Raw genomic sequence first — 12,347 nt, forward strand, 5'->3', positions numbered from 1 at the left:
TACGTATCAATTGCTAATAGTAACTACAGATAAAAATCATAATGTGAAAATGGAAGCTCCGATAAGGAATAGGTAAGTAAAACAGCCAAATAAACACTGTTATAGTTAAATAACACATAATGATTAAATGTTAGTCTTGCGCATTTATTTCGCGAACTTATTTCGGGTGTGTACTCGTTTATTCAGCAAAGTTGTATGTCTTTGATGTACGTTTCAACACACAAAGGTAAGTCGGCAGCCGTTGACTAGACACGCAGAACCCACTGTCGTTATGTAGCAGGTAGTAGACCGAGGCACTTTCGCTTAAAGAAGCGAGCTGAGACTTTACAGCACGCAGATGTGCTTCTCTAAGATAATATCTCCGATATTCAACCCAAAATAGGCTTAGAATCTCGAGTAACCTGAGTTCGACAACTGGCAGTACTGACCTACTTGGACCTTGCGTCCACACTCGCCGTGTGGAAGTTTTGGGCGGCAACGGCTTCCCATCTTTTCTCATGGGTATCAGTCGGTAGTTTTGGAATAGTTGCCAGTCTGAGGAGTGGGAGTGGGTAAACAGGTTGTAAATAATCAGCCGACATGAGATATCGCTAAGAACATTCTCGCGGCTAGTATCGCTCCTCCAAAAATTTAAAAACCTGAGTAGAAGGGGAAACGTAGCTGCTACAGTTATGTGTTACAATCGGTGCTGTTCTCCCCAGTTAAGAGATACGTTTATATGAAGCAAAGTTGTCTTTCAATACTGCTGTTTAGTACAAATGACTACAGGCTGTGCAGCAACAATTAGTTCGATCAGGCGCCGTTTTCTTAGTAGGAGTCATTCCTTTATGTTTCTTTTTAATTTCTTACAGGATCACATCTTACATCCATCCATACGTTTCACAAAAATTATTTTTGACTATTAATCACAACACATAATGTAGTCCCATCTCAGTAATTCCTCTGATGCTACGGAGCAGGTTATCCCTTACTTGAATGTTTGTAATAGTTTACTTCATGCAAGCACTTTTAGTATGTCTGAATAAGGAAGGGTTCGGGGCAGCTTTGAAATCGATTTACAATGTAAGGTTCAAGTTTCTGTCGATCACATCACTTGTTGATGTGGGAATTCAGGTTGGATGGATATGAGAGGCTGCGGTTACTTTTGAGTCCAAGGAGCGAAGAACGATTGTAACAATCACGGGATACAGCTATATATAATCAGGGTAGTTGTCAGCAAGAAGCAACAATTTCTTGATAAAATGGGGTGTAAATTGGGTACATCACATAACGAATGTTGTGAAACATTGTGGAGTAAGAAGTTGTCTGTATAACACGTCATAGCAGTTTAAAATGGGATGCACTGAGCCCTAAACCTTTTATTTGTGTTGGTGGAAACAATTATTGCGTTAGGCAATACATGAAGTGACATATCCATCTTTCAACGCGCAAAAATAATTCTCTTATTACTCTTTAAGCTATAATCTACTAGTACACAATGATATCTAATGGTCAGAAACGAAAATTATTCATGCATTCAGAATGAGATTTTCACTCTGAAGCGGAGTGTGCGCTGATCTGGAAACATCCCCCAGGCTGTGGCTAAGCCATGTCTCCACAGTATCCTTTCTTTCAGGAGTGATAGTTCTGCATGTTTCGCAGAAGAGCTTCTGTAAAGTTTGGAAGGTAGGAGACGGATACTGGCAGAAGTAAAGCTGTGAGTACCGGTCGTGAGTCGTGCTTCGGCAGCTCAGTTGGTAGAGCACTTGCCCGCGAAAGGCAAAGGTCCCGAGTTCGAGTCTCGGTCGGGCACACAGTTTTAATCTGCCAGGGAGTTCGATTCATGCATTATTTGTTTTATTGAATGAAAGGCATTCGCAGCCACAAACAGCTTGGAAGCAGCTGATAATACTGTTTACACAAACGACTATGCGTTCTGGTTTGTCATTCAAGCACATTTGTACATTGTCTAGATAACAGAACGCAGCATGTCATTCTCAATGGAGAGAAGTCTTCCGAAGTAAGAGTGATTTCAGGTGTGCCGCAGGGGAGTGTCATAGGACCGTTGCTATTCACAATATACATAAATGACCTGGTGGATGACATCGGAAGTTCACTGAGGCTTTTTGCAGATGATGCTGTGGTGTATCGAGAGGTTGCAACAATGAAAAATTGTACTGAAATGCAGGAGGATCTGCAGCTAATTGATGCATGGTGCACGGAATGGCAGTTGAATCTCAATGTAGACAAGTGTAATGTGATGCGAATACATAGAAAGATAGATCCCTTATCATTTAGCTACAAAACAGCAGGTCAGCAACTGGAAGCAGTTAATTCCATAAATTATCTGGGAGTACGCATTCGGAGTGATTTAAAATGGAATGATCATATGAAGTTGATCGTCGGTAAAGCAGATGCCAGACTGAGATTCATTGGAAGAATCCTAAGGAATTGCAATCCGAAAACAAAGGAAGTAGGTTACAGTACGCTTGTTCGCCCACTGCTTGAATACTGCTCAACAGTGTGGGATCCGTACCAGATATGGTTGATAGAAGAGATAGAGAAGATCCAACGGAGAGCAGCGCGCTTCGTTACAGGATCATTTAGTAATCGCGAAAGCGTTACGGAGATGATAGATAAACTCCAGTGGAAGACTCTGCAGGAGAGACGCTCAGTAGCTCGGTACGGACTGTTGTTAAAGTTTCGAGAACATACCTTCACCGAAGAGTCAAGCAGTATATTGCCCCCTCCTACGTATATCTCGCGAAGAGACCATGAGGGTAAAATCAGAGAGATTAGAGCCCACACAGAAGCATACCGACAATCCTTCTTTCCACGAACAATACGAGACTGGAATAGAAGGGAGAACCGATAGAGGTACTCAGGGTACCCTCCGCCACACACCGTCAGGTGGCTTGCGGAGTATGGATGTAGATGTAGATGTAGATGTAACAGCTGTATGAAAGATATGTATCTCCATGCTAAGAGCTACCTTCCACGGAGCCAACACAATGGCATCCTTTAGATTCTGGCACGCAGAGCTTATATTATTTCCGACGCGGGCATTTTAGCCAAGGACAGCTGCGTTTAACGAAAATGGATACTGTGTCAAGCAGATTCGTCGGGTTATGGAATTTGGACCATCTCCGGAGGTGCACGAAGAGGAACATAGATTTATGTTCTTCGTGTAGTGCTGACTACAACAGGCTGACAAATCGAACTAGCCGAACGTCGTTTAAATGTGAGAAAACTCCGATAGTTTTCAGTACTTACGGGTTTTGGAACAGTGGAGGAAAATGAAATTTGGTTGACAGGTAATTTAATGAATAAAGACAAAGGTTTTGGGAGCGATACATCGTTGTCGTCGGCATTTTACTAGGAGCAGCAATTGTGGTGGGCTGCGCATGCGCCGTGTTCGGTACGGAGGCCTATCCAGGACGATAACCTGCAGCGTTGTCATCAGTTTGTAGCGGGGCTCTGCAGCAGTAGCAACGGTCTTCTGAAGATGGCGGACAAATGGATCACCGAAATATCGAATTGTGTTGGTTTTAGAATCGTACAGCAAATCTGATGAGACCACCAAAAGAAAAGACTATTTGTATCACTAAATAACTTGTTGCAGTGTTAGCGTGTGACAATCCTTCAACCCTGAACTGAGTCATTATACTCTTCAAGTTATATGAAAACCGATCAAATGAGCGGCAGTAGACGAGCTGTTTGCTACGGGCATATTCTTGCATTCTGCCACAGTAAGTTATTCGGGAGGCGTTTCGCAAAAGTAACAAGACTGATACAACAATTTTATGATCTTTAAAGAGCTGTCGATTAAAACTGCGGCACTAATAATGGTAATCAATAACGAATCTTGGCTTGTGCATGAACAGTAATAAAGTGGCAGGAGTACATGATTAATTTTGCAGGAGATTTGACCCCCAAAGGATGCGAAATTTAGATCACAGAGCTGACACCCTCTGGCAGAAACAACCTCTCTAACGCATCTCGGTGGAAATGAGCCCGGATGGCAATGGCGGGTACGTCATTCCATGCTGTTTCAACTCTACACATGAGCTCATTACTCGTAGTGTCTGGCATGTGGTGGCATGCCTGTCTCTCGATAACTAATGGCCGGATGTCTTCAGTCAGTGAGAAATCTGCAGAGTGTGCAAATGGAGAAACGGGCGAACACGCTTTGTATCGAGACGGGTCTAGACAACATCAGCAACATGCGGTCTTGCATTATCTTGTGTGCTACCACTTAATACCAAGGAAATTGAGGAGTGGAGAGCTGGGTTTTTAAGTGAGGATAATTCGTGTTAATCAAAATTTCTTTTATTCAAATGGCTCTGAGCACTATGAGACTTAACATCTGTGGTCATCAGTCCCCTAGAACTTAGAACTACTTAAACCTAACTAACCTAAGGACATCACATAACACCCAGTCATCACGAGGCAGAGAAAATCCGTGACCTCGCCGGGAATCGAACCCGGGAACCCGGGCACGGGAAGCGAGAACGCTACCGCACGACCACGAGCTGCGGACCTTTCTTTTATTAATGTAGCTCTTTTATTTTAATGCTTTCCAATTCCACAGAACTCCGAGCCTTGCATCTAGGCCTATCAATGTGATAATGAAACAGACCAAACACCAGGCACAAAAGTTCCACGACGCTGGAGCACACAACGTCGGTGCCTGGAACAGCGTGTTTTGTGAGGGTTCCTATGGGGGGACAGAACCTCGCTCTGTAAGAGGAACCTGAGTAACTAATCGTGAACCATCAATTTGTGCATCTAGCCATCAGATCTGCCCCTTTAACGGAATACAACGGTAAAACTATAAAATAACCAGACTTAAAAATGGAATGAATAAGCAATGGATCGAGCAAACCATGGAACCCTAAGCTACTTAATATTATAAATCTCCGTTAAAAGCCACAACTAAGTAATTCTAAAAATATAATACTAAAACAAAGTTCTATTAATAATTTTCATAAAACCCGCTTAAACTTCACTTTCGTGCGGCGTCATGTTCAAAAACATCTTTCAATACGTGAACACCAAAATACGCTTCACTGTACGAGAGTGTCACATTTCAGAGGACTAGCATTTCATTTATTACATAGTTTAAGACCTGCTGCCTGATAGTGATTGACACACACTTCACGTAGAAGGTTTTTAAGTCAATTCCACACAGAACATATACCACCAAACCTCCAGTTACGGACAATAACTTGTACGTACGCCAGTCTAGAGGTCATTGATTTCCTTGTCCCCAAAGTACTTCCTACCTAGAGATCTCTCACAGCTGATTAGCCTTAATAGCTGTAATATTAGGCCTACTTAAAGCAAGACATTAAGTTTACTTATTTCTTATAATTTACAGCTAGCGCGACTAACCATTTATTGCTACCGGCGCTAGCCGTAGCTTAATTTACATCTTAATGTTTGGCGGGGTGTAGCCCCTTATCACTAGACAGACACTAGCCCAGTTAACACACGTTAATCGGCACTTAAAGTGATAATTTGCATATACGCATAAAAGCAAGGCTAATTCTTCGCTGACTAATAATCCGTCACTAAGGCGCACGCCGCATAGGTTGATTAACAATCGTTATCACACGTTAGCAGAACATAGCAACAAGAACACTCAACTGCACCGTTCCACTCGCGCAGTTATGATTGAGTACAGAAAACCCTAAAGCCTAGTGAGGGTAACTAGGCTCTGTGTTCCTCAGTCATTCACACTGAAAAACAAAGCCATAATAGCGCAAACTGACAACGATATCACTAGGCACTCCGATAGCGCGTGCTTTCAAAACCATTCAAGTAATACAAGATGAAACGGCAGTTAATACGGTTGACAAGGCCTCTAGAAGCTCGCTAGAAATCTGTACCGTCATAGCTCACGTCATCAGCCAATACAACCTGGAGAGTTTCAACCCAGGACATTGTAACGTTACGTGGTGCGCTTGGTGTCTTTCGCAACATCAGTGAACCAACCACTTAAAATAATAAATACGTATTCTGTCCTTTCGGTGACTGATTTCACTCGCCGTCGTTTGACTGTCTGACCGAATACTGTCCTCCTCAACCATTCCAGGCTCAAAGAAACACTGACAGAACATGGTATTAAACCAACAGTCACAAATCGTGGGTTCACCATCTTCAGACACATAGCGAACAAGCGTATTTTAGCTAGCAACAAAGGGTTAACGAGGGAGCACTCACGCAGGATGCGACGGAAACTGTCTCTTAGTCCACTGTCACTGAAGCAAGCTGAAAATTAATATTCAGCTACCTCAGATCGACATCTGCTCAGTGTCCCTTCAGTCTGCAACGTAGATACTTACAAGGTGATGAAAAAGGAGCGTTAATGAAAGCAGCACCTAATATCTACAATTACTGAGGCCGCGTAAATATCGTTACGGTTGTTCCTGCAAATATTAATATTACATTTTCGGGTGGAAAAACAAGAGTCCTGATCTTCATTGCAAGTTCGGAAAACGTAAGTTTTATTTTCTTTGCTGAAACATGTGCCATAAGCCCACATTTAATATGGAAAAGTGCTATATGTCACACACAAAACAGCCTGAATTTTCCTAAGTCCATTCCGAAAATAATCACGCGAATGTACAGTCACTTTGTACACATAACGTGTGCGTCTTTCAGTGGATTTCTTTCACAAAGATTGCTCGCCGAATATATTCTGTAGTACAAGACAGAACATCGCCACGCGCAGTTTCGTAAGTCCAAAAAGTCACACGCGTATATCTCCAAAATAGCCCACGACTCTCAAACGTTTATAAAATGTTCGTAGCAACTAAAGCTACCATATCAAATCCATCTGAATGCAAACATTTCTTCATATTACGCATTTTACGGTCGGACACATTTAACATGACCTTCGCGTCTGAAAAGGTAGTCCACGACTCCTCCCCTCCAGCTAATGATGCAACCTAAGTATCTCGCAGTGCGAGGGAACGATACTGACTTCCGATTCGCTGTTTGAAAAGGCCAGCCAATCCGACCACACCTTCTAGATCTTACTCGCGCCAAAACTGTTCTGAGCCAACCACTACATCACATTCATTGGCGTCACTTCGACAGGCAATTGTTACTATAATGTTTATTAATTGAAGATAAACGGAAATTAATCTTGAGATAACTTTAGAAAACTGATTATATCGTTACCGACTTTCTGGCTGCTTTATTCCATAAGCAAATACTCGTAGACATACGTCATCCGCCAGTTAGGGGGATTTACAATTTTCATGACACCCTGCTGGCGTAAGACTTGGTAGTAAAGTAAGGTGTATTACCATATAAATTTGAAATTTGACGTATGTCTCCCATACGCACTCACATTCACTCTCGTTTACTCTCACCCTAACACAAAATATAGTTATTAACTTTTAAACTGTTACATTAACTAGGAAAGAAAAATTATCGAAAGTTTAGAACTGGAAATCTTTGTAAAATAAATCGGCGCACTGAGTGTGCTATTACTGCTTTCAGATAACGAAAGAAATATAAACTGTTATGGTTCCTACCTGAATTTACTTTCTTAAGTTTCAGCCCAGTACTTTTTTAATGTGGTTTTCATATCCCCGAAACTATTATAGGTAGCAGTACCAAATTTTGACACACTGTTCGTCTGAATAACAAAAGGTCCTATACCACATTTGTAACAAAACAAATAATATTTAACATGATTATTTAATTTTTTAGGTGAGGTGAATAAGTGGACTCTGTACGTGGCACACAAAAGCATTCCCACTCTCGGCTAGAAGGGTAGGTGGGTGATGACACAATTGGTAGACCACAAGTCGACATCCGCTGGATGCTACTGTACTGCAGGCTTCCAATACAGTTTGTCATAACGTAACAAAACTTACAGCAAAATCGGCGGCCATGGATTAACCCGCGATGCTACAAGGAGTAGAGTTCTGTTTTCCTGCAGTGTCAGGGGTTGCTCGGGAGTGTAGAGTACCAACATACGAAACGATACCACCAACATCCGGAGCCAAGCACATCCAGTTATACCCAAGGGCGTGATAGAAAGTCTGCCCCAACGACCTCTCGTCTTACATGAACCGTGCAACAATACACATCATCCGAATACCAGCGGCCAGTGTTTCCAGTAAACTCCGCACTGTTCGATGCCACAAACCAAACACACGAAAATCACGTTTACTGACCACAACCCACCCTGTCCGCAAGCAACCGAGCACTCTTCCCTCTTCCTCTGCCGCGTGGGTTTAGGCGAGCGGTCTGGCGCTGCAGTCGTGGACTGTGCGGCTGGTCCCGGCGGAGGTTCGAGTCCTCCCTCGGGCATGGGTGTGTGTGTTTGTCCTTATGATAATTTAGGTTAAGTAGTGTGTAAGCTTAGGGACTGAAGACCTTAGCAGTTAAGTCCCATAAGATTTCACGCACAGTTGAACATTTTTTTTTTTTTTTTGTACACTCTTCCTCTATCGACTGTCCGCTTGCCGCACGTCGCCAGCGCCGGCGATGGCTAGTGCTCCCAGCACAGTGCGCTGAAAATACGACGTGGCCGGAGTTCCAATCGCCACGGCGGACCAACAAATCGGCACACTTGTGAAAACGAAACGTCGCGGAGCCCTCAAAGATAGTGCATAGTCGCCAATCCTAACACGTCAGAAACGCAAATTACAGTCGAAATCGACTATGCGAACTAAAGGTGTTCATGTTGTGTACGTAAAGACACCGCATGGCATCTCACCAAGTCCTAGACCCTTATGAGGATGACGACTGCAATTTGGCAATGTTCCTTTTCCTCCAAGTCTCAACACAGGTACAAGTTCGCAGAATCGATACTTGTCCGAAAAGATGGCGTGTTGCCCACTGTTGTGTGCAGTGTTGTCATTTGGAGTCTTAAATTTGTGCCTGTCTCTGCTCCAAGCACCATTGTTGGCTTCAGCGCAGCCGCGTAGAGTGGCCGAGCGGTTTGAGGTGCCCTGTCACGGATTGCGCTGCCCCTCCCGTCGGAGGTTCGACTCCTCCATCGGGCATGGGTGTGTAGGTTGTTCTTAGCGTAAGTTAGTTTAAGCAGTGTGTAAGACTAGGGAAATGGATCGGCCTAACATTTCTACGTTAGCTCCCTTAAAACGCATATTTTCTCTATCCTAGTCACGTTGTTCTGTCTGCAGCAGGCGTCGCCCCAAAATATGTATTAAAATAAATTTCTCAGAAACGTACTAAGAATTTAAAGTGCCAGAACGCATTTCGCATATTTTCCACACGAATTTAAATAATGCAGGTCAACGTTTTTGGAACTGTTGATATGTTATACCAAGCGATGTTTTTCGAACAGGTAGTAGCTAGTCTTACGCTTGCCACTTGAAACGCCGCTTAGCTCTATGTAGCAGCGGTCTGGGTGCGTGGCTTCAAATGGCTCAAATGGCTCTGAGCACTACGGGACTTAACTTCTGAGGTCATCAGTCCCCTAGAACTTAGAACTACTTAAACCTAATTAACCTAAAGACATCACACACATCCATGCCCGAGGCAGGATTCGAACCTGCGACCGTAGCGGTCGCGCGGTTCTAGACTGAAGCGCCTAGAGCCGCTCGGCCACCCCGGCCGGCTGCGTGGCTTTCTCAGACTACAACTGTTATGGGGGTCCTGAAGACTGTGGTTGATTTACCCTCAGGGTGTCCTACCAACCTGCACACAATTTTCACGTTCCGCTGCTTATATGTATAGAAAATGCCCGCCCCGATAGCTGAGTGGTCAGCGTGAGCGAATTCCGTCCTACGGGACCTGGCTCGATTCCAGGCTGGATCGGCGATTTTCTCCGTTCCGGGACTGGGTGTTGTGCTCTCTTCGTCACTATTTCATCCCCATCCGGCGCGCAGGTCGCCCAATGTGGCGTCGAATGTAATAAGACCTGCACTAAGGCGGCTGGACCACCCCCGCAAGGGGCTTACCGGCCAATGACGCAAAACGCTCATTTCCATTTCCATCTATAGAGAATGAACAGGGTTGCTGAAACTTTGCTATCCAATTACTGTCTCTGTATGTCTCTATTATACTTCGATATGTCATTAATCGACGTTTAGTATTATTGTTATGATAGTGTTTTCCATGACGTTATGCCGACATCGCTGTTTCGTCAAACGAATTCATAAACGCCGCGATTTCTATCAATGAAACTTAGGAATGAAAATGCCAAGTACATTAAGCATGCAGCGAAGCTAACACATACAGCATTAAATATCTCTCCAGACCGCCTCTTTTAATACGATTTGTTATGTTAAATTTCGGGAAATGTACATTTGAGGAGGATTAAGCTATCTACAGATTTTATCTTGGAGTAAGCTGCTTTTCTGTTATTTAGTAGTTCATTATAAGGTATGTAAACCAACCTTTATCTAGGGTGAGATATTGCACTCCCTCCCCCCCCCCCCCCCCTTAAATATTGGTTGTAGTGAGAGATTGATTCAAATGTTAGTTTCGATCAATAAATTTCGCAACCTTCTCCCACATGGAATGTAGGAGCCGCGATTGGTCTGTAAAAATAAAAACTTCAAAATCCATGAATACGTTACAAATCAAAGTACCTTGTCCAATCAGCAAAGACATCGACATATACAAGTTCAATTACAAATAGCGCGATACAAATGAACATGAGTTATCCACATAGCATAAAAACTATTTCATAACTTTTTAGTAAAACCCTAAGATTATTAGTATTGTCCATTGTTGCTGTTCAGTAGCAGAATATTCGACAAATCTGAAATATCAATCTTGAAACAAGAAAGTGTAAAATATCTTACTGCAAGTAATGCAAACCGTCTTTTAGATAAAGCCATTCGAGCAAACTTACTCTCAGAAAAAGGGCACTTATGTTCATATACACTCCTGGAAATTGAAATAAGAACACCGTGAATTCATTGTCCCAGGAAGGGGAAACTTTATTGACACATTCCTGGGGTCAGATACATCACATGATCACACTGACAGAACCACAGGCACATAGACACAGGCAACAGAGCATGCACAATGTCGGCACTAGTACAGTGTATATCCACCTTTCGCAGCAATGCAGGCTGCTATTCTCCCATGGAGACGATCGTAGAGATACAGGATGTAGTCCTGTGGAACGGCTTGCCATGCCATTTCCACCTGGCGCCTCAGTTGGACCAGCGTTCGTGCTGGACGTGCAGACCGCGTGAGACGACGCTTCATCCAGTCCCAAACATGCTCAATGGGGGACAGATCCGGAGATCTTGCTGGCCAGAGTAGTTGACTTACACCTTCTAGAGCACGTTGGGTGGCACGGGATACACGTGGACGTGCATTGTCCTCTTGGAACAGCAAGTTCCCTTGCCGGTCTAGGAATGGTAGAACGATGGGTTCGATGACAGTCTGGATGTACCGTGCACTATTCAGTGTCCCCTCGACGATCACCAGAGGTGTTCGGCCAGTGTAGGAGATCGCTCCCCACACCATGATGCCGGGTGTTGGCCCTGTGTGCCTCGGTCGTATGCAGTCCTGATTGTGGCGCTCACCTGCACGGCGCCAAACACGCATACGACCATCATTGGCACCAAGGCAGAAGCGACTCTCATCGCTGAAGACGACACGTCTCCATTCGTTCCTCCATGCACGCCTGTCGCGACACCACTGGAGGCGGGCTGCACGATGTTGGGGCGTGAGCGGAAGACGGCCTAACGGTGTGCGGGACCGTAGCCCAGCTTCATGGAGACGGTTGCGAATGGTCCTCGCCGATACCCCAGGAGCAACAGTGTCCCTAATTTGCTGGTAAGTGGCGGTGCGGTCCCCTACGGCACTGCGTAGGATCCTACGGTCTTGGCGTGCATCCGTGCGTCGCTGCGGTCCGGTCCCAGGTCTACGGGCACGTGCACCTTCCGCCGACCACTGGCGACAACATCGATGTACTGTGGAGACCTCACGCCCCACGTGTTGAGCAATTCGGCGGTACGTCCACACGGCCTCCCGCATGCCCACTATACGCCCTAGCTCAAAGTCCGTCAACTGCACATACGGTTCACGTCCACGCTGTCGCGGCATGCTACCAGTGTTAAAGACTGCGATGGATCTCCGTATGCCACGGAAAACTGGCTGACACTGACGGCGGCGGTGCGCAAATGCTGCGCAGCTAGCGCCATTCGACGGCCAACATCGCGGTTCCTGGTGTGTCCGCTGTGCCGTGCGTGTGATCATTGCTTGTACAGCCCTCTCGCAGTGTCCGGAGCAAGTATGGTGGGTCTGTGTTCTTTTTTCCATTTCCAGGAGTGTAACACTAAATTATATAGAATATACTTCTAATCAACAAATAAAAAAAATATCTGAACGTATTAGAAAACTGGGAAGCTGGTAAAAAC

The sequence above is a fragment of the Schistocerca gregaria genome, chromosome 2, assembly GCF_023897955.1.
Source record: "Schistocerca gregaria isolate iqSchGreg1 chromosome 2, iqSchGreg1.2, whole genome shotgun sequence".
Taxonomy (NCBI): Eukaryota; Metazoa; Arthropoda; class Insecta; order Orthoptera; family Acrididae; genus Schistocerca; species Schistocerca gregaria.